Below are 21,898 nucleotides of genomic sequence, written 5' to 3'. Positions count from 1 at the left end.
CTACTTATTTTTCTCTAAAAATGGATTTCCCGATCAACAATATCTATTAGTATATCCTTATCATTTACTGTAATTATTCATGTTGACTATTTTTTTATTGTTGTTGGTTACAATAGTTAATGATTTCTATTTTATTTCATGTGGCGTAGATTCAATGGCTCCAAGGAAAAGAAAAGCAACAATTGCTATTACTTCTAAAAATACAAGAAGGCAAATTAGTAAACAGAGACAAATAGAAGAAGAAAAAGAAGAAAACACAAGATTGGAGCAGTCTATAAGAGAAGATGGAAGTACAAGATTGGAGAAGTCTATAGAAGAAGAAGGAAACATAAGGTTGGAGAATTCTACGGAAGAAAAAGACGAAGAAGCGGTGGAATAGATGCTTCTTCCACTAATATAGATGCCTCAAATGATAAATTCAAAAGTAATGAAAATGCAGAAGGTGAAATAGAGGATCAGAGGATGAACAGAGAATGAAACACCGGCACGACCGATACACCTATATTGAAGGAAGAGACATCTCATACTGTTGAGTCCTCTCCAGCCAGTCCTTCACCCGGTACCTCACTTGTCAAGCCTATTAGGTATTTAGATTACAGCTTTGAGATACTGATTGAAAGGTATCCAAGTTTGATGGGCTCTGTTAATGTTAAGTCTGGGTTGGGTAAGTCTTTTTCTGAGTTTAGAAAGATTTTAGAAGATCAAAAATGACGAAGTTCTTTAAATCTTCGATTTTTGGTAAGTACTTAAACCTACCTAACAATATCAACATACGATTTCAAATGAATTTAGTTTACCAACAATATCAACATACGATTTCAAATGAATTTAGTTTACCAACTTCTTCAACATAAAATTTTAAGTCATAGAAAAGAGAAAGTTTGGATAAACTATTGTGGCATGCCGGTTTGTTTTGGCATGAGAGAGTTTGCGATTATCACTGGCTTGAATTGTCATTAACCAGTTGTGTATGATGGAAAAAAAATGTCAACTAAGACATTCAGAAGGAGACAATAAATTATTGATTTGGTGGGAAAGACTTGCAAAGAGAAGGAGTTGATTGAACACATCAAATCTGAGGATGTTCATAAAAGTGTAAAGAAGTCATTCTGCTTGCTCTATTTTGTGCAAAACTTTTTTTGTGCAAAAGATTTGAATATGAAACTTTCGTCTGAATGGGTTTTGCTCTCAGCTGATAGAGATGTATTTTCTGCCCATCCATGGGGAAGTGTAAGTTATGATCTTACAAGTGAGTACCTATTGAACGCGATCAATCCAAATTTGAAGACCTCCAATCTTTATGACTTTCCATGGGTTTTCAGGGTAAATTTTATTTTATTCCATGTTTCCTTTTTTAGTTATTTTCGGGTCCATTCATTATTCTGAGCTTTCTCTCTTAATATCTTTATTTTATATAGTGTTGGGAATTTGAGGTCATTCCTTCCCTCCAAAAAAATTCAAGGTTTTTTCATAAGAAATGTCTTCACCGAGAATTCTTAGATGGCTTTCGGCGACTAATAACATATCTGTTGAGATTAATGAGTTGTTTGACCCTCCAAAGACTCGGTGAAGACATTATTTGTCACACTATCGAGTCTCTTGGGAGGTCAAACAACTCATTAGTCTCAACAGATATGTTATTAGTCGCCGAAAGCCATCTAAGAATTCTCGGTGAAGACATTTCTTCTGAAAAAACCTTGAATTTTTTTTGGAGGGTAGGAATAACCTCAAATGTTCAACACTACATAAAATAAAGATATTAAGAGAGATAACTTAGAATAATGAATGGACCCAAAAATAATTAAAAAATAAAACATAGAATAAAATAAAATTTACCATGAAAGCCCATGGAAAGCCATAAATATCGGAGGTCTTCACATTTGGATTGACCTCCTTCAATAGGTACTCAATTGTAAGATCATAACTTACACGCCCTCATGGATGGGTAGAAAATGCATCCCTATCAGCTGAGACCAAAACCCATTCAGAAAAAAGTTTCGTGTTCAAATCTTTTGCACAAAGAAAATTGTGCACAAAATAGATCTACAATGACTTCTTTACACTTTTACGAACATCCTCAGATTTGATGTGTTCAATCAACTCATTCTCTTTGCAAGTCTTTCCCACCAAATCAATAATTTTTTTATCTCCTTCTCAATGTCTTAGTTGATATTTTTTCTTCATCATACACAACTGGTAAATGACAATTCAAGCCAGTGATGATCGCAAACTCTCTCATGCCAAAATAAACCGGCATGCCACAATAGTTTATCCAAACTTCCTCTTTTCTATGACTTATAATTTTATGTTGAAGAAGTTGGTAAACTAAATTCATTTGAAATCGTATATTGATATTGTTAGGTAGGTTTAAGTACTTCCTGAAAATCGAAGATTTAAAGAACTTCGTCAATTTTTTATCTTCTAAAATTTTTCTAAACTCAGTAAAAGAACTACCCAATCCAGACTTAACATTAACAGAGCCCATCAAACTTGGATACCTTTCAATCAGTGTCTCAAAGTTGTAATCCAAATACCTAATAGGTTTGACAAGTGAGGTATCGGGTGAAGGACTGGCCGGAGAGGACTCGACAGTATGAGATGTCTCCTCCTCCAAGATAGGTGTATCGTGCCGGTGTTTCATTCTCCGTTCATCCTTGAATCCTCTATTTTCACCTTCTGCATTTTTATTACTTTTGGATTTATCATTTGAGGCATCTATATTAGTGGAAGAAGCATCTGTTCCACCTGTTTCTTCATCTTATTCTTCCGTAGACTTCTCCAACCTTGTGCTTCCTTCTTTTTCTATAGACTTCTCCAACCTTGTACTTCCATCTTCTCCTATAGACTGCTCCAATCTTGTGCTTTCTTTTTTTTCTTCTTCTATTTGTCTCTGTTTATTAATTCTCCTTCTTGTATTTTTAGAAGTAATAGCAATTGTTGCTCTTCTTTTTCTTGGAGCCATTGAATCTACACCACATGAAATAAAATAGAAATCATTTACTATTGTAACTAACAACAACAAAAAAAAATAGTTAACATGAAAAATTACAGTAAATCTGCAGTAAATGATAAGGATGATCCTAATAGATACAGTTGATCGAAAAATTCATCTTTAGAGCAAAATGAGTAACATCTCTACTATTCTAGATTGGTTTCTCTTCTTCAGCTGATGATACTAATAGAATTTAGTAACTGTTCATTACATAGAATACAAAGATATATTTTCGCTTTAAGACGCATTATTTTGTAGATAACAAATTGGTTGCATAAAAAGAAGATCGTGAACACTTCAAAACTGAAATTGCTTATTTTCTTAACCTAACTAGATGAAAAGCCTAAGATAGATTTTCCTATTTACTCTCTTAAAAATTACTAGAATGAAAATTGCTCGGAGTTCTATACTGAATCAAAATATTACACTTCACAAATCATAATAAAACTAGACTTAAAAATTCAATCTGTCTGCTAGTTAAACAAGTTCTTCAATTCCCAACTCAAAATTTAGACGTTATTACATTTCACAGTAAAATTACAGTTAAAGAATAATTTTTTTTGTTAATTGAATTGATTCTTGAACTCAACCAACTTAAAACTTAGGCATACATTATACTTTTACAATAATGTTACAGCTAAAGATTCCATCTTTCTATCAATTGAACAAGTTATTCAACAAATCTAAGAATTTAGGTTATTTTCAAATTAATTGGAATGGAAAATTAAAGATTTTAAACAAACTCAAAAGAGGAATCTTTATTAAATTTTTAATATAGTCTTGATTAACCATTTCAAAAAAAAAAAAAAAAAACCAAAAGAGGACACCACAAATCTCAAAAATCTAAACCCATTTTTCAAAATTAACACATTCTTATAAATGAATGAAACCCACCACATTGAGAGTAAAGAAAACAATTTTACCTTGGAGAATCGAAACCCTAACTTAGATCGAGGATAGCGACGGAGATGGTGATGACAACACAAGAAGACGGAGATGACGACGAAGGTGTTTGAGAGAATCAAGAGAGAAAGTTGAGATGTTGTGTTTTCTCTCTGTTTTAGAGAGAGAGAAAGAATTATGAACCCAATTCTGAAAAATTTGACAAATGACCCATGTCTTTTGATTGTTCTTATTTTTTATTTTTAAAAAAGTTTTAAAAATTATATTTTAACCCCAATTTACTTTAATCATTAATTAAAAAAAATTAACTTGAGATGGTCAAACTTGTCACCAACTTTAATTTCAACACTTCTTTACTGTTGTTGTTTCTGCTAAAGGGCTGGGTATCTTCCTTTTTGAATTTTCGATTATACAAATTTTATTCGTTTTGATGAAGTTTGATTATTTTAGGGAATTGGGGTTTGTCTGGTTTACTGAAATTAGTGTTTATGTTGTGAAAAATTTATGTTTTTTGGAATTTTGACTTGTTCTTCGCAATTGAGGTACTGGGTGTGTTTTGTTTCAGTGTTAAAGGGTATTTTTTAGCTGAATTTTGTTGGCGGGCTTTGTTTTCCAACAGCTGAGTAACTTTTACTTCTGACTTTTGATAGTGGATTTTGTTTTCGGAGAGTTGATTAATTTTTACTACTGAATTTTCGATGAAATTCCTATCCCATATAAAACGTATTTTTTATGTAAGTAATGATAAGTGTGAGATGGGTTCCGTATCGATATCAAAAATTTCCTTTTCTTGGATGAAATTTTGTATAAGATGGCTGTGGTTTGAATAAGAGGAGTGGACATTAATCTTCTCCCATCTTTTAATTTTGAGTTTGAAGTTTAACAATTAGTTCGAACCTGTCCAGCTCTGTGACAGTCTATTAAATCCACTTTTTGTTTTCCTTGCTATAGTTTGTCACTGCTGTCCTTTGTTTTACAATACTTGGTTTATGTTTTGGTCGAGCTTATCATGAATTGGTTCAATTGCTAAACATTGGTTAGTTTATCTCATGTCTTAGCAGCAGTTTTAATTCGAATATGTCATCAGCCACCTACTAGACTTTCTTTATCCTTTTGGTGGCTTTACTTACAGAAAAATGAGAGCAGTCAGTTGGTTTGAATTTGAACGAAGTCTCACCTTAACTTCGTGTTATAAATATTTTCAAGTTTAGTTCTCATTATCTTTGTTATTGTTATTCTGTTTGATGGCTCTTTGTGAGAGTGCTAATACCTATATCTGCTTGGCACCGCGACTTGTAGGCGGGTTCATGATATTTTGTTCATCGCATTCGTGATGTGGTTGTCACTAACGCGATGGGTCAGTCAGAGTCAGCCTCGCAATTACAGATGACTGAATCAATCTGGACAAATTTTTCGACAATGGCTCTGTTGTTCAGGAAACTTTTCTTGTTAATATGAAAGGTATTTCTGTATCTCCCAATTACAATTTGTAATTTTCTTAATCCTGTCTCCGATCATTTCTTCTTTCTAGTTTGGGCCTATCCCATAGGCCTTGGATTGTACTGCAAAATATGAGAGGATGTTTTGAACCTGTGGACCTCTTTAAATGCCTGGGCATAGAGTTAGAAATGTTAATTTTGACTTGTGGTTTATCTAAATAGCATTGCAAAAATACCAAAATTGATAACTGGGAAGTCATTTTGATAGGAAATATACATAAGATTAAAGATTAAATAGGTTACTGAAATAATTTAAATTCTTGAGACTTGTGAAAGTTCTTAAGATTATATTATTGGTTTCTTATACCAAACATTTTGGAAGTCTGAATATGGAAAGAACCATATTGATTAGTTTTTGCTGTCGGAGAATTCTTATAGAACATTTAAGAAGTATGAATAAGACAGGTAGTTGTTCTGTTCAACCATCACAATTACATCTAACTTGCATCTCTCCATCCCTCATCTTGACTTTTTATTTTATTAGATTTGTGCATGACAGGTTAATGGAGTTAACACCTGCACTACAACATTTTTGGCCTACGGCCACTCTTGTAAAGCGTGGCCTAAAATAGCAGAAAATGTGGCCTTTGATCAAAGGCTACACTTTTGGACTTTAGGCCACACTTTTAGGGGTGGCCTAAGGAGGCGTAACCTTTGATCAAAGGCCATGCTTTTCAAGTGTTGCCATATCAGCTACATTTAAAAAGCGTGACCATTAATGTTTAAAGACCACGCTTTGTAGCTTGTAATTGGCAACACTTTTATTTGATAAAGCTACGCTTACAAGTGCAGCCTTTGTTTTGCTATTGGTCACGCTTCACAAGTGTAGCCTTTTGTAGCACCTCTATAATAACACTTTAAAAACGTTGTCTTTTTTTAATTATTGGGCATGCTTCACAAGCGTAGCCTTTCGTAGTACCTCTATAATAACACTTAACAAACGTGGCCTTTTCTTTATTACTAACCACACGTAAAAAAACGTAGCCTTTTATATATCCTCTATGACAACACTTCTAAAGTGTAAGCATGATTTAGCCACACTCTTAAAGTGTAGCAATATTGCCTAAAAATTGAAGTGCATAAATCTCACGCATGTATCACTAAGCACATTACATAAACATAACAAATATATAATCTCACGCATGTACTAATAAGCTAATAAATAATTGAAGTGCATAGATTTGATTTCAAAAAAAATGTCTTTTACATACTAATAAGAAAACAACATAATAAAAATTGTATCAAGTTCCACAAAACCAAATGTATATAATAACGTATATCAAAATATTTCAAAAATTCTTCATCATTCACTTCAATCTCGATCAAGCTGAGTTGTGGCACCCACCATTCAAATTTGATCCCCCGCATAGATTCTACAATTCAAAATGAACAAACGAAGTAAATATAAATATTTTTTCAATCTTGATATGAGGAAGTATGTGAATCCAAAGTTTCTTTAATTCATTTCAATCAAGTTAAAAGTTCAGGATTTAAACTTCCTGTGAATTTCTAAGATAAAGTACCTTTTCATGAACCGAAGCATGAGCCGAGCCCGAAGAATTTGAAAGAATTTTTCCTCGTATAGCTTGTGCATTACTCGCATCAGGTGAAGGAATGTTAGATCCATCACTCCCTAGTATATCTTGAAAATTCAATCCAGGATTGTTTTCCACCAATTGACTAAAAAACTATCGCATTTCTTGTCTCATTTCACTTATAATTTCTTCCTTCATAGAAGTGACTTCATTAGCATGCTTTTGTTTAAGCTCGTTCATTTCCTCATCTTTTTGCAGAGAAGTTCTTGTCACTGATCTACCATAGTATCTAACTCGACCAGGCTTCTCCTTTCTAAACACTGTCGTGAATGCATCATCTAGTGTTTTTCCAGCATTTTGATGATTCTCTAGTTCATACTGTAACAAAAGTAAAACAATAGCTGTCAAGAGAAGAAATAATATAGTATATATAAGGTATATGTTAATCAAAGGCTCATCCGTCCCAGGTCAGAAATAATTAACTTTCTTAACAATAATACTCCTGAGAATGAAATCAGTCTCATAAAGCCAAAGCAGATTATTTAAGCACTCCTCAAGACTCAGGAATCCATTCTAAAACAGATTATTTCAGTTCCTCAAGACTCAGGATCTGGTAAAGTTGACAAAAGCACAACAACTAGTTCCAATCTACTTTGGCTCATAATTCTGGTAAAGTTGTCAAAAGCTCAACATAGACCAAAAGAAGCAATATGTATTAGAAGCAACTCTCAGTAACTTGATAGATGCAACTGTTGCTTAAAACACATCAACATTCTTAATCAGATATAAGGATAGTAAGGTTCAATCTGTCACCGGCCAATAGAAGATTAGCAATCAGCGAGAGTATACACAACTTATAATACAAAATTCAAGTTCTATATTGCAGTAGTGAATAGTAATTCAATTAGATTCTGAATGAAAAACAACATAGACAAATTTGAACCAAGAAAATGAAAGGAAAATCATACCTTGTGTTACTAGAAGGATGAAAGAGAAAATGTGTTGCTGCATCTGTTTAGGGATCGAGGAAAGGAAGCCGAGACGATCTTCCTAGAGTTCTATTTAATGTCTCATGTACAATTACTATTTTTCTCAGAAATAATGTGAGGCTAAGTTAAGGTGTTTGTGTATTTAATATGCCTACCCTATTTGCACAACATGATTTTTTTTTATGAAGGGGATTCATTGAAACCTCCAGATCCACCTAGCTCAGCCAATGTATCTAGGACAAAACATGATGTACAAAGTGTAGGTTGATGCTCATCAAACTGGTCGTCTGCCTACAGAGGTTGTTGTTGATCATCTTGCAAAGTCCAAATGATATTTTGAAGACTCGGTCTTACGTATTCAGTCAATATCTTATGATATTCTAATGTATCACCATTTTATTTTTAGAATTCCACCAAATGAAAAGCTTCAACAACCTCAAATATCTCCACGTCAACACTCAAAGTTCATTTTTTTCCTTCTCATGTTCCTTCGAATCTTAGTAATCCTGCATCCCTTTTGTTAGCTTTCAGTTTAAGATGTTTAGCAGTATTTTTCAGCTTGGATATAATCACTGATGCAGGTTTCCAAGATGTGAATTTAACTTTTTTCTTTAAACAAGGTTCCTCAAATAATTTGGATAAATCAAACTTGGCATAAAGGGTAAGTTTTGAGTTTTTCGGACGAGGTTTGAGGCCTATTAGGATGTTCAAAACAAGGAGTCAACACGATATGACTGTGGCGCATTGCATATCGCATTGATAGGTAGCAACACGACGCATCACATATCGCATCGATAGAGTGATGCGACGTTTTGCTTATCTCATCGATAGTCTAGTTCAGTTTAAGGCTATGTTATCATGTGACTGAGAATGCTTCATATCCCACAAAGATATACTCCAGTTAGAATGTTGTCTATACAAAGGAACAAAATAGGAAAAGGGCCTTTGTCCGTAAGCAAGATAAGGAGAAGCATAAGCTCTTCAAAGAAATGGATTGAATCCATCAGTTGATAAGCCAAGTCTTAGATTACGAGAATCTAGTGCAAAATCTGGAAAGCTATCAAAATGTTTCCATGCTTGTCCATCAGCGGGGTGCCTTAACTTTCCATCTTTAGAATGCTCCTCGTCATGCCACCTTAATGAATCTGCTATCTTTGAGCACATAAATAGCCTTTTGAGTCTAGAAACTAATGGAAAATATCTCAAAACTTTTGCTGGAACACGCTGAGGTTTTTTAGAAGTCTCAACAACCTCACAATCTACTTCATGAGGTTTAATATATCGAGAAGCTCCGCAAACATGACACGATTCATCATCCTTATGGTCATTTCTAAATAGCATACAATCATTAGGACAAGCGTGAATTTTCTCATAATCAAGATCGAGATCCTTGACCATAGACTTGGCTTTATTGTATGATGGAGGAATGTTCAACTCTGGCATTGCCTCTTTTAATAATTCTAAAAGAGAAGTGAACGATTCATTGCTCCATCCATGCAGACACTTCAATAAATATAAACAGATTGTGAATGATAATCTAGAAAATCCTTTAGAACTGGGATATAGCTTTTGGCTTGCCTCATCCATTAAGTTATAAAACTTCTTGGCATCTTCATCTGGACCTTCATAAAGTCCTTTAGCTTGTGCAACATGTCTAAATTGATCATTCAACAATCCATCAATATCATCATTTGAGTTATCCATATGATCGTCACCATTCAAATCGATTTCCCATTCCCCGTGATGATCCACCTTTTATAACCACCAACAAATCCACGGCCAATTAGATGATTATACACTACATCTCTTTGAGTCCAACGAACATTACAATATTTATCACATGGGCACTGAATTTCTTCGCCTTGAGGATCTCCATAAGTGTAAGCAAAATGTAAGAAAGATTTAACACCCTTTTCATACTCAGCGCTATACCTAGGTAAATCCATCCAATCCTTAGATGGAATATTTGTATTCCTAAAGAAAGTCAATATTAAAATTAGATCTCGTAACATACAAAAGCATTATTTACTTACTAGTAACTTCTAAAAGCCACGAGTAAGTTATCAAAATTATGCGTTGGTTGATGATAAAAATTTCTTACCTAGTCATGGTACTTCTGCTAAGCTGAACCAAAGTTTAAATCGGCCTCTTCAGATCTTTCTAAATGTCCTAACAAAAAGTAAGTAAAATTAATAAGTGAAAGTAACAAAGACATTTCTAACCATCATAATACTGGTGGCTATTCGGAAAAAAAACCAACATTTCTAATATTGTGGTGATGAATGAACTAACTTTCTAACCTATATTATATTAGGATGCCTGTTTGGAAGTGGAGAGACTGCTAATAATTCTCAGTCTACTCGTAATGTAGAAAAGGCTACAAGTAATGAGCCTACCCCAAAGCCATCTATTGTTTCACAACCTGTAGATAACACCAATAATGTTCCAGCAGGCATTCACAGTAGCAACACAAATAACTATTTACAAATGATCCCAGCGAAAGGCAGTTTCACAGTTGTAAAACAAGGTAATCATTTTATTAAAGTGGCCGGAAAGCCCCGATAAACAAGTGAATACAAGAAAATGGATGACTTGCAGTAGGACAGATTTTTTAAAGAATGACATTTGATAATCTAGACTAACAGGAACCTCATGGATGCACCAAGGTTCACTCAAAACCAAATATGAGGCCCCCCCTCCGGTACAAATTCAGTTCTGTTCATTTTTTTATCCAAGGGTAGTTCTGTAAAAGGTCTCAACATATCACAGGGTAAGCTAAATACATTATGCCTACCAAGGCACAAAACAAGAAACACCGATACCAAACAAAACATCCATAGTTCCATAGCATTATTTGGTCTTGACTAGGCTTTAATATATCTATCGTTCTACCTTTTTCCTTAGAGAGTGACACCAGGAAACATGAAATAGCATCCAGCAGAAGAAAGAAATTTAATTTCTTAACTCATTTTAAGATGAAGACGATAATTTAACAACAGCCACATGTAATTGTTTTCCGAGATTCGAGTCCTGAAGACTAACAGCTTTCAGAATAGCAGGGAAAAAATAAATTAAGTCCGAGCACCTTTAACATTCATCTGTATATGTAAAGATTGCTTCTTTGAAGCAGTTTAAGCATACTTCGGACTGAAGAGTATTGTGTTTCTAAGGTTCACTCAAGCCATGTAATTTGAGTTTATTTTCAAAAATAAAAAAAAAATTGAATTGGATCATGAGATCCCGGAAATGAAAAATCAAAACAAAAAACCAAGAGAAACAACTGAGACAAATATGAAAAACTACATCGAAATCTTCAGTCCGACTACGCCTTGTTTGCATCCTGATGACTCATTTCAGCATATCAAGGCCATGACTTGTTACGGATTTTAAGAAGAAAAAAAAAAAAAAAAATTGAGTTTAATAAAAGCTTTCTACACTCAGTTCATAAAACTAGAATAATCTACACGAAATTCTTGAATCGATAAAAAACCAAATTCAAGAATCATAATTCAACACCTCACATTCTCTTCAATCGCATAAATTAGAATAACAACACACCCAAAATTGGCATTCCCAGAATCCAAGAAACCCAAAAGAACCAACAAATTCCCAAAACCAAGCTCAAAAATTGGCAAAACAACGAAAAGGGTATTCAAATTCACTGATTGAGAAAAAAAACACCAAAAGGAGAGATTGACTATAACCTTTAGGTTCTCGCAGGTGGTTTCTGCTCCTCACCCCTCGCCAATGGTCTCCCCTCGCCGGTTGTTCCCCTTTCGAGCCGACGGCGTCTTTGTCGCCAGTGTCGGTGTTATTCAACTGTGAAGAGACCTGGCTCCGTACTATTCGACCTAAGCTTAATACCTGTGTTAATTTAGGGTAGGATTTTTCATTTTTAATATCCTCAACTCTTTTTGGTTAATTATGTTGGAGGGAAATTAAAATATTTGGGAGGGAGATTGAGAAAATTTTAATGTAAATTTTAGACCATAATTATAAAATGTTGTCTTTTAAATTATAATAATATTACACTTAAAAATGTAGCCATATATATGAATAAGTGTTGTTAATTATATCATTATTTGGCAACATTTGTAAAGTGTGGTCTACATTATTACCACGCTTTCAAAGCGTTGCCAAACGTAATGTGGCCAAAAGTTAAAAATTAAGATTACGCTTTAAAAATGTGGTCTTTAATGGTATAGGCCACACTTGTAAAATGTGGCTCAGATTTAGTGTGGCCTTAAGCCAAAAATGTTGTAGTGCTGTAAGGTGCCTTATAAACAGTATCTCTCGATTCATTACCCTGTGACATGTGTAACATCAAAGACCTGCTCACTGTGAGAATGGTTGCGATGAAATTTTTAAGCTTAAGATGAGGGGCGAACAAAAGCAGTGCCTCTAAAGATAGGGAGCCAGCGGTAGAGCTACGTACACATCATTCCACCTAGATCCCACTTGTGGAATTACATTGGGTATGTTGTTATAGTATTAATTTATATCTCATGAGAATTTCGAAACAATGAACCGAAGCTACAAATAATGAACGGGATTAATCCCCAAAAATCTGGACGAAGAGATTTTTGTTGAAGTATTATGCAATTGTCTAAATCGATTTGTTAGTTGTTATTACTTTCTTTCAAATTTCAGTCTCTGTTGTTTTGATTACTGTTCTCGAGAGTGTTCAGTCCCCTCAACGGGATTTGTTAGTAGCTTTTTCGGCTTCTTTGATTATCGTTGTGTGGCTTCTTTGAGTTGTTCGTGTCTTTATTAGTTGTGTTTTGTTTTTGTTTTTTGTGTATACAAATTGAATGTTGGTTATTCATTTTGGCATTTTGGAAAGAACATATTGTAATTGAATTTGTAAATTTAATGAAAAGCAAATAATTGCTCAGGATATCTATGTAAATCTATTTAGTTACCATAATTAATAACATGGACTTGTTTTGTACGGGGACAAGACTTGATCATTCTAGGTCCATATTTGCAGGAGATTCTTTTGCTTTGATCGAAATGGTTCCTTATACTGATAGCTATGCCAAAAATAATACTTTTCTTCCTCACGTTTTTGGGTTTGATTCATTTGTGTTCGAATTTATCCGTGTGTACTTTAGCTAATTTCATGAATACCTGTTGTATTTGCAATTTGTCGTTTCTGGTTGAGTTTTTATCATGTGTTGATCTTTGATTTTTATTTGCGTTTTCCTTTTGCGCTTTCAGTTTTGGTGTGGTACCTCTTTATTTGTTCCGTTGTGCAGTGTTTCACTTATGAGGTATTATTTTGGTTATTCAATTGATATTTGACTGTGTGCTTTCTTAGTCAGATGCTTCTTCTATACATGCGCACAATATTGAGAAATTAATATTACAATGTCAAATAAAAATAAACAAATACATAAACACATGATAAAAAAAAATAGACATCGTGAACCATACAAAATAATGCAAGCCGATAAGAAAGAATCTTTACTAGCTAAAGTGCAAAGTAATAAAGCTGGATTAAGAAAATGACAATCTTGACGGTGAGAATCTTCCAAATCATAGTTTTTTTATGTCATGTCATGCTGCCCTTTGAAAGGTATAGTTTTTTATTATTTTTCTTGTGATGCTTATTTTGTATGGCTACTTTCTTACTGCCCTGTTGTAGCTTATGTCATCATGAATGTTGTGTTTTTATTTTTTTGAAACGATGACCTTTCGAAAACAACCTCTCCAACCGATTAGGTCACGAAGTTAACAAGTTGTTAGTACTATATAGTTCAATATGTATGTTGGTGATTGTTGAGATTTGACATTTCTTTTGGGTTTATCATGGATTTTTGATATTCCAAAATGAGCCATAAAATATCTTTAAGTGTTTTGAGAGGTAGTGCCTTATCTGGTTATATATTTAACATTTCATATACAAACTGGGGGCTTTGAGCTGTAGGTGACAAAATAGTTTTAAAATGAAGTGTAGGCGACACAAGTCTTAATAATTGAGTGGAGGTGACAATTACTCTATTAAGGATTAAGAAAGAAAGAAAAAATTTAAAATAACCCAGAAGTTTTTAAATTTTTACTTTGATCCAAATGTTTACCTAATATAATGGGAAACGGAGGAAAAAAAGGCGTGTTTCTCTCTCTTCTCGCCCGTTGTGTTTTCTCTCTCTTAGTGATTTTTCTTGTTAATTGTTGTTTCTGCTTTATTCATCATCTTCTGCTTCATTATCAACATCTTCTACTTCATTATCATCTTCATCTTCTTCTTGTTGACCATTGTCGTTGTTGTTACCGCTACTCCTAATATCTAATCAATTTCTTAGGTTAAATTTTATTTCATATATCACTTTCCACTTTGGTATTACTTCACTGGAGACTTTGGTAAGTCAGATTATGATTTTTAATTGAATTTGTAATCTGAGTAACTGTTATTGTGTTGTTTTTTCAACAATCGATAGCACGCGAACATGAATGCAACATAAGAGACATCTGTTTAAATAGATCAATTATCTGTTGCGACAGATGAGCCATTTGTTGCAACAAAAAAGATATGTTGGATTCATGTATGTGGTTGAATCTAACAGATGGGTCATCTGTTGCAACAGACTAGTTATCTGTTGTAATAGGGGTAAATATCTGTGGACAAACTAATTATCTGTTGTAACACAATAAATATCTATTGCAACAGATTAATAACCTGTTGCAATAGAACCTGTACTCATTCCAACAGACTCATAGTCTGTTGCAACAGATGTTTCACCTGTTACAACAGATGACTCATCTGTTGAAATCAGCTTCAGGAGCATAACATGAATTTCAACAAGTTAGTAATCTGTTGCAATTGATCACTTACCTGTTGCAATAGATTACACATCTGTTGGGATTCATGTTACGACACCATGAAATCATTATTAACTTTTTTTAACAGATAAATTTATTTAGGTACCACTAATGGAGAGATCAATAACAATAGGGGTGGATTGTCATGGTCAATGGATCGAGAAGTGTAATCTATTGCAAGGAGGGTGAAATGCTTGAAACGATAGCTATGACAGTCCAAAGTGATGTTTCATATGATGATTTTGTAAACTTAATCATCAGATATTGTGGACTGAATTATCAACTGAAAGAACTCGTCATCAGCTACATACACAGCTCCTTTGAAAATCAGAGGGTATTGCCTTTCAAGATAACCGATCAGGTTCGTTTGCGTGCTTATCTTAGTAATTCATCCAGACCGGTATTAAGGGTGTAAATGGTTGAAAAGACGAGAGATAATGAGAACCAAAACATAGAAGAAGAACAACAACAAAACATCTTTGATGATAGGTTGGATGATCTAGACATGAATATTCCAGATGATGATCAAACACCTACGCCCATTGATGTGACCAATACGATGCGTAGTTCTTCTCAATCGACACAGTCTAAAAATCTTCAAGACGACGGGACCGACTTTTTTATTGGAATGTCATTCAAGGAAAAGAATGAACTATCTACCACTTTGTTTATTTCTTTCTTGAAAAAAGATTTCAGAATAAAGAAGGTGATTAATTCGAGCAATGTCTTTTGCTTCAAATGTGCTAATCTGAACTGAAAGTGGTGGTTGAGAGTGGTGAAGTACGCAAGTTCTAACAGAGTCGTCATTCATAAACATGAAAAATATCACACATGTGGTTCGGAACACATCTCGGGCCAAAATCCTCACGCCATGGCGAAGGTCCTTGGTGAATATTTCAAGAGTAGTTTCCCCGATGGCAAAGGCCCTTCAACAAGAGTTATGACCAATCAAATCCTTATGGAATTGAGTGTCCTGGTCAGTTATTAGAAGATACATACGGCCATGGGTATTGCCAAGGACTTGGTTAGGGGGACACACGAGCATGGGTGTAACACCCCACATTTTTGGGCAAGAACATAAACTATCATTCCTTTGCGTAAAGGTTCCAAAAGCCATAAATTCAAAGAAAAATTTAGTGTGTTATCCAATTATGTAGTGTGGGAATCTATATTAGCATGAATTTATATCATAGAGTTTCCCTAACTCAAGGACGAATTGAAAGTTTTTCCATCATTCGAGTTTGAGTGAGCGTCGAAACTTGGGTCAACTTCAATCGACCATAACTCTTTGTATATAATTAATTAGAGGTCCTACTATATATCAAATGAAATATCTTTGAATTATATTTCCATCGATACCAAATTCGCCTAAAACGGACACTCGGTGAAGAAGTTAGAGCATTTTTAGTATTAGCGTTCCCGATTGACTAGCCACCGCATCGCGATGAGCCTTAAATCGACAATTGTCAATTCTAGTAGCTCACCACGATTCCAGCACATCACGGCGAAGCTTTTTTGGGTGTTCCAGTCCAAAATTTTAAATTCCAAGGTCAAACTAGACATTTTTCATGGCCCCAAACCCATCCAAACACAGGATTTAATCCCAAATACACCTAAATACATACACTTTCACCAAAATTCATCAAGAACACCCCTTAGGGTTTCAAACTAAAAACCCAAATATCTCAAGATTTAACCATAGGTTTGCAATAATTCTTTGAGATTTGGAATCTCCATTGCGAGGGCTAAAAGAAACACCCATCAATTGTTCGAATAGCATCCCTAAAGCACGAGTTCATTCAAGAGTCGTAAATTAAAGTACGTGGGGTTTTCAAAATCTCATGGGCATAGGAATCATGATTTTAAGAAAGAGGTTTTTAGATTTATGAATACATTCATGTTTTAGAAATCTTGACGGTATTGTTTTGGTCTTTTGACCTTCCCCCACATTAATTTAAAATTGTATATATATGTATGCTTGTGTTTTAAGGTTGATGATTTAATTGAGAGGATGACTTATGTAAAATCTCTCTCTTGTTTTGATTTTCCTTTACTTATCATATGTTATAGATGTTTTGAATGCTTCCTTGAAAAGCATGGGTTAAAATGTCTTGAATTGTGTTATGATTGGATTAAGATTTGGATTTCAAAAGAGAGGCTAGTTGTGTTGATAAATATTGAAAATATTCATATAAGGAAAGAGTGCATGATTTTGCCAAAAGCACATGACCACCATATGTTTAAAGGATTTTTGCATAGTTTTGATTTATGCTTCAAAACATGAAATCTCTTGTACTATTTGCATGTTTGGGTGGTCTGAACTATGTTTTAATGAAAGATCATGCTTATTATAATATGACTCAGAAATAAGACTTGCAAGTCTTGGTGTGACAACACCAATTCAGATTATGCCATGATAATTTAGAACAGAATAGAATGCATGCTTGAAATCAAACTTTCAGATTTTAAGATTTAGAATGGTGTATGTTCAGAAGTGGTTAAAACTAGGCATAAAGAGACATTAGGTGGTTCCCCGGAGGAGGCATGAGTTCAGACAACTCATTACCCAAAACTGTGATATGTCGATTCAGGTATATTATATTACGCTGACTTAGTGCCGTATGGCGTATCAGAAATAGAAAATCCAACCCTTGCGGCACACTCGGGGTGGGGGCTTCCCCACCGAGTCAATGGCGGATTCCATACAGCTCGTGGAATTTTAGAATTTTAGGGGCATACCACCTAACTTAGAAGTAATACAAAGAACAAACAGTGCATTGACAAGAATGACATGATTTTTCAGAAAGTGCCCATATGTTTTGAGAACTATTTATGCATGATGTTTTGACAAATTTCTTTCCACTATTTCTCTAATATAAAAGTTTTATTTTGGATTACATTGCGTACCAGTACATCTGTATTGACCCCCCCCTTCTCCCTCCAGGTTTTGAGTCTTAGTCTAGGGGTCCATAAAAGCAATAGATTTTATCAAATAGAATTACAGTGCCCAGTTGGTGAGCCTTCTTTATTCCAGAAGGCCTGTTTATTTTCAGACAACTATTATTAGATATGGTTTTGGTCTACTGGTGTAATACCCCGAGAAATTTTTTGTTGAAATTTTGTGCGTAAACGTGTTGGGTTCTATCTTCTAGAATGAATTATAAATTTTTCGTGCGGAATGTCTTATATTATGACCCACCATTGTGTAAAGTATCTAATAAGATTTCCAATGATATATGGATCATCTAAAATGGACACACGAGCGACTAGTTACGAACATTCCGATCGAACTATGAATAGTAGTGAACAGTAAAACGTGCAGGAAAAAGTACTAAGGCCTGGTGTATTTTTTCTCCAACTTTAAACAATCGTAACTCCTTGTACATAATGATCTAGGTAATCTACTATATATCAACGGAAATCTCTACGAGTCCTCTTTCCAATGAAATTGGTTTCATCTAATTTGTCTATCGGAGCAAAAAGTTATGGTCAATCTACTTCAGCCTACCAAAAGTAAAATTTTGGGTCAACTTCAAACGATCATAACTCCTCGTACACAATGATCTGGGTGAGATACTATATATCAACTGAAAGATATGAGAGTCCTCTTTCTAATGAAATTGGTTTCATCTAATTTAGATATCGGAGTAAAACGTTATGGTTGATCTACTTCAGACTATCAAAACAGTCTACCAAAGGACAGATTCGAGAATTATTTGATTTTTAGAGGCGTTTTGGTCATTCCCCCTCACCCAAAATCTGTCCAAACCCTATATTAAAGCCTATTAGAAGCATTATATATTATATTTCATCAAATTCCCTCAAAAAGAAAACCCTAAGCTCCTACATCCAACTTCAAGAACCTCCAAAGTTCACCATTAATTCTGCAAATTTATTCAAGATTCCAAGTTCCTAGTTCAAGAACTCCAAGAACCATCATTCAAAGGCACGATTAACATCTCAAAAATGAGTATCGATCTAAAGTTCATCATTCAAGGTATGTGGGGTTTTTCAACAAAAACTCTCTTTCGTTCTTGTGCCCAAAAGTAATTTTCTTTACAAAGGCATGATTTTTATTTGATTTTTTACGAATTTAAAGCATGAACCCATATCTTATGATGATTATTATGAAATCTTAATGTTTATGATTTTGAAAGATGAATTTACATGTGTGAAGATATAAAGCATGAATCTTGAACGATATTTATCATGATTTTGATATTTGGGTCGTGAATCCCCATTGGAAATTGTGTTTTATTAGAAAGAGTGTGTTATAAGCACGTTGATGTTGAATATTTAAGATATTTTGAATGATTTGACCTTTTGGTCTTAATGGAGTTGTTTTGAACTCGAGTGTGAAAGAAATCCACAACGTGGTTGATTTTGATAGATGGAAAGCATGATGGCTCCTGATGTATATTTATATATTACTGAAATTATTTTATTGTGGATTGTCTTTGAAATGATCTGAGCTAAGTCCGGGAGAAATCTTTAGCACCGAGTGGGAGGTATAAAGAGACCCTACTTCCCTGGAACTACGTGCCCTCGTAGGAGTGAGCCTGAGGCTAATTTATATAGTGATCACTAGTTTGTGTGGATTTGATATCGATAGTCCTACTCTGATGGCAAGGATAGTACGGTTCTCCCCAACGTGGGTTGTATGTTGGAATCCATGTAGCTCACATGGTTTATGTCGGTTATAGGATCTCCCAGTGTGTGTGTGTTTCCTTGTGTCTCTGGTGAATGGTGAAGTGATTTGAAAGTGGAATTATGAAAGTTATTTTTTCAAAAGATTTAAATGATATTTACATTATGAGAATTGATATTCTTGATGAACTGAAAGTGATTGGAAAATTATATGATGACTCACATGTGTTATTGTACTTATTTCATCCTCTCGTGATTATGATGATTTTCTTCGGGCTATGTGAGTCTTTCATACATCCTGCATATTTCTTATAAATATTTATGATGATGATGTTTATACAACTGCATACACCCCCATATACTCGGTTTCTTTCCATGGTACTGACCCACATCTTTGGATGTGGGCTTCATTTTCTCGAAATGTAGGTTCAGGTGCTCAGTTCTAGGTTCGACAGTAATTCTTCGGGTACGCTGTTCTACTTCCTCTGTTGTGGTGAGTCGTCATGTTCCGAGGACGTGATGTCTAATGTTGGTTTCACGAAATTGTTTACATTTGATAACTGAGTATGAGTCAGTTGGGGCATGTCTCAATGGCTCGCTGGTTTTATTGATTTTCTTAGAGGCTTATCAGACTAGTATAGTTATTGGGAGTTGACTAATAATTCGTATTTTGTTATCTTTCTGAAATTCTTCTATTCTTGAATGATGATTACTCTGTTAATATTTGAGGGTTATTTATGAAAACCCCATTGATTTGTGTTGAACTGAATAAAAATGGCTCAAAGGGTTAGCTTGGGGCTACTCGTAGCCTCAAGCACCGTGTGACGCTCTGAAACCCATTTTTTGGGGCGTTACAAACTTGGTATCAGAGCCTAAGGTTTTAAGGTGTCCTAGGGAGTCTAACAAGCCACGTTAAGTAAAGTCTTGATCATCGGTGTGTAGCGCGCCACATCTATGAGCAAGAGGCTACAAGACATTTTAGGAAAAGTGTGATTCTTTCTTTCAGAAGTCTATCGTGCTTAAAGTATCTCTCTCTGCTATTGATTTATGCTCTCCTCTTTTAGAAATATGCCTCTACATCGAGCGAGAAGAAATAATGATGGTCAGCAACATCAACTCGCTGACCCATTGAATGAAAATATGTCTCATGCTAAATTTCGGACAGTGTTTCAGGTGCTGGCCCAAGCTGTTACTCCAAATGTTTAGGCCAACCCGGCCCCGGCTCCACAGTAGCAGGGAGGTGATTCAACTGCTGCCGGGATCCATGACTTCATGCGGATGAATCCGCCGGAATTCTATGGGTCCAAGTCTGATGAGGATCCATGATTATTTTTAGAAGAGGTGCGGAAGATTACTCAGGTGATGCACGTATCTGAGGAACATAGTGTGGAGTTGGCTGCGTATAGGTTGAAAGACCTTGATTATGACTGGGTTGTTGCTTGGAGGAAAGGTAGAGATGAGGGAGCTATCCCTACAACTTGGCAAGAGTTCCAGGATGCATTCCTGGATAAGTTTTTCCCTTTGGAGATGAGGAAGGCGAAGGTGGAAGAGTTTATGAACCTGCGATAGGGCTCTATGACTGTTAGGGAGTACTGTCTAAAGTTCAATCAATTGGCCAAGTATGCTCCTGAATTAGTGGTTGGTAAACGGGCTAGTATGAGTAAGTTTGTGACTGGAGTGTCTAGTTATGTGGTTAAGGAGTGTAGGTCTGCTATGCTGAATAGTGAGATGAATCTTTCTAGGCTGATGACTCATGCCCAACATATTGAGGCAGACAAGATTAAGGAGAGAGATAGAATGAGAGGGAATAAGAGAGCTAGGTTCGAGCAGCACGGATAGGGTCAGACTAGATCGCAGGGAGGGAGTCGCCCTCAGTATCAGGATCATTCGTCTATGCCAGCACCATCATCTTCTAGTGCTCCCACGCCTAGAGGTAGGCAGGAGCAAGGTAGTAGGTCATATATATCCAGGTCCCAGTACAGTGCTGGCAGTAAGCCAAATCGGGTGAGAAGAGGGGTTGTTTTCGGTGTGGTGACATGGGTCACAGAGTTAGAGATTGTCCACAGGATGGATAAGGGCGTCATGACTATCGCCCTCAGACCCAGACTCAGACTGTTAGTGCTCCAGTTCCAGCGACTCGCCCAGCCCCAGCTCAGGGCGCCTCTTCTAGCAATGCTGGCAGGCAGTGCCAGAATAGATTCTATGCTTTACCGTCCTGCCAGGAACAAGAGGACTCTCCTTATGTTGTTACTGGTATGCTTCGTATATTTCAATTTGATGTATATGCTTTGTTGGATCCTGGATCCAGTTTCTCATATGTTACATGTTTGATTGCTGTGAGTTTTGAAATGAGTCCTGATATTATTCCTGAGCCTATCCTAGTTTCTACCCCATTAGGTGATTCAATTGCTGCCCAGAAAGTGTATAAAAAGTGTCCTGTTACCGTTCTTCATAGAGTCTTGTTGGCTGATCTGATTGAGTTAGACATGGTAGATTTTGATGTGATTCTGG

At 35.2% G+C, this 21,898-nt stretch overlaps 1 long non-coding RNA gene across 1 annotated transcript; it reads left to right on the top strand.

Annotated features, from left to right (window-relative positions):
- Positions 1-4,284: 4,284 nt before the first annotated feature.
- LOC107874315 lies at positions 4,285-20,090 on the top strand. Its single transcript, XR_007055915.1, has 3 exons — positions 4,285-5,356; positions 13,139-13,191; positions 19,814-20,090. It is a non-coding gene; the product is annotated as an uncharacterized LOC107874315 (long non-coding RNA).
- The last annotated feature ends 1,808 nt before the right edge of the window (positions 20,091-21,898 follow it).

This window comes from Capsicum annuum, chromosome 1, assembly GCF_002878395.1.
Source record: "Capsicum annuum cultivar UCD-10X-F1 chromosome 1, UCD10Xv1.1, whole genome shotgun sequence".
Taxonomy (NCBI): Eukaryota; Viridiplantae; Streptophyta; class Magnoliopsida; order Solanales; family Solanaceae; genus Capsicum; species Capsicum annuum.
This window is presented reverse-complemented; position numbering and strand designations above follow the sequence as displayed.